Source organism: Octopus bimaculoides, chromosome 11 (assembly GCF_046866305.1).
Source record: "Octopus bimaculoides isolate indiv1 chromosome 11, ASM4686630v1, whole genome shotgun sequence".
Classification (NCBI taxonomy): Eukaryota; Metazoa; Mollusca; class Cephalopoda; order Octopoda; family Octopodidae; genus Octopus; species Octopus bimaculoides.
Window position 1 is genome coordinate 47,079,314 of NC_142938.1, and position 2,500 is coordinate 47,081,813.

The window sequence follows — 2,500 nt, forward strand, 5'->3', positions numbered from 1 at the left end:
CGAAAAGTTTGTAACAGCAGTATTGAATTATCCTTCATTCTTCTAACGGTGTCCGTAGATGTAAGACAGCATTTTCCTATATTCACCGCCCGCAAACATCTCTGCCTGTGAACATTCATTGAAGCCCTACATTGTGCCGATAGCTTACCGGCTGCTATTTCTAGCAATGATCGCACTTTGCGTACATCAGCATTGTACATATATATATATATATATAGGTTATGAGCGATAGTGGTGTCAATTAGACCGAGAGGTTTCAGGTAATGCTGTGTAAGTGCTATGGATAGATCACGGTTAAGCTCCAGATTTGGTGGTTATGCTTATAATGGGTCCAACGTAGGTCATGTATCAGCGTGTGAATATAGGATATACTTTTCGTAATGAGATAAAAAAAACCAAGGCTGTGTATAATATAGAACATTCATATATATATACATATATATATATATATATATATATATATATATATGAACAGACATACACAGAACAGATTCTTACAGATTTACCGTTCACAAATTTCATTCACAAGGCTTTGTTCGGTTTGGTCCAGTGTCTTGACAGGCTTAACTCAATCAAATCTTTATTTATGAATCGGTCTCTTAGGTCAGATCACTAAGTTACGAGGACGTGAACAAACCACCACCAGCAGTCAATGATGGACGAACAAAACAAACACAAAGACACACTTGCCCAAGGTGAAGAAATCAACTTCATTTCTTATTTTTTTAAGGCCTGATATTTATTCTAACGGTCGCTTGTTTTTTTTGGGGGGGGGGCGAACCCATAAGCTACAGGGACATAAACAAACCACCACTGGCTGTCAAACGATGTCGGAAGACAAACACAAACATACCAAATCCATTCACGATGTTTTGGTCTCCCCGGAGGCTATAGTAGAAGACACTTGTCCAACGTGCCACGCTGTGGGATTAAACTCAGAACCATGAGATTGGGAAGCAAACTTCTTACCCTAAAGCCACCGACTTTTGATTCACTTATTTTTGTGCATCTTCATTAATTATTTCGCCTTAATGTTTTTTAATTTTGTTTGGCGAGGGGCTGATTTGGTTATTAGTTATTTGTTTTTGGTTAATTTGCTTCATTGGTTTACACGTAGGGTGTTTCATATTATCGTTCATGCTACAGTGATTTTGTTGGTGTGATTTTTGTTTTGGTCAAGGTCAGAGGGTTTTAAAGATGTGTTTATGTGTGTATTTGGCTGGGGAGGAGTGTGCTTAGGTGCTTGTATTTATTTTATTTTCTTAATTATTTAAGCGTTATTGGCTGTTATTTTCCTTTTGAATTTAACTGTTTAACTAATTAAAATGACATGCGTTTATGGAGGAGAATGAATGTGTTTCATATTGTAAATGGTTGGGTGACTTCTGCAAATGTGTGTTTTCGATAGTGTTTTGGTCAAGATTGAAATGTTTAAATAGGGAAGGAAACATGGCGCTCTTTATTAAAATTTTGTTAAATTAAAGATATTTATACTTTTATTGGCCAACCCTGTGTCCTTTTTTAATTTTCATTTGTGAATATTGTGTATTAGTATGGGTTATATTTTGTGGGTACCATTGCTAAAGCGTGTTTATGAATTAATTATCTTAGGCACGCACACGCACACTCACACGCATGCGCGCGCGCATACACACACACACATACCTTTTATCTCTCCTTTCTTTCTGTCATTCGACTGTGGATACGCTGGAGCTCCGCTTTGAAGGGTTTTAGTCGAAGGAATTGGACTAGTATTTAATTCCTTACAGCCTGGTAGTTACTTTGTTGGTCTCTTTTGCCAAACTGCTAATTTACGAGAGTGTTTATAAATGCACACCGGTTGTCAAACAATGGTGGAGGACTAACACACACACGCACGCACGCACGCACACACACACACACACACACACACACACACACACACACACACACATGCATACATATATGAGCGTCTCTATAATCACTAGACTAGACTAGCTTCGCCTATCAGTCGCAGACTTGTCAGTAGTGATTACCCAAACAGTCGATTGATTAATTCTGTCTTCCAGTATATGTAGTTTTACCATAAACATTTATGGCTGATTAGCGAAATACTAATGCGTATATAAAAGATTAATACAAATAGCTAGGTGCAATAAAAGGCACCATAGAGGAAAGATTTTATCGTCACTGTCACTGAGGATGCCGAAGCACTTATATTACAAGAAATAAGAGTTAAAATCTCTTAATTCTGTAAGAACTGCGCAATATATAGGGTAAATGATAGGCTAAATGATAGGGTAAGTTGATATGGTGGACGGAAACTGAAAGAAGCCCGTCGTGTGTGTATATGTATATATATATATATATATATATATATATATATATATATATATATATATATAATAATAATATTAGGGACAAAATCCAAAATTTCAGGTAAAAAACTCAATTAAAATCAATTTATAAAAAATTAAAATTAAATTGAGCCTTTGGTTATTTTCCCTAAAACTATATATTT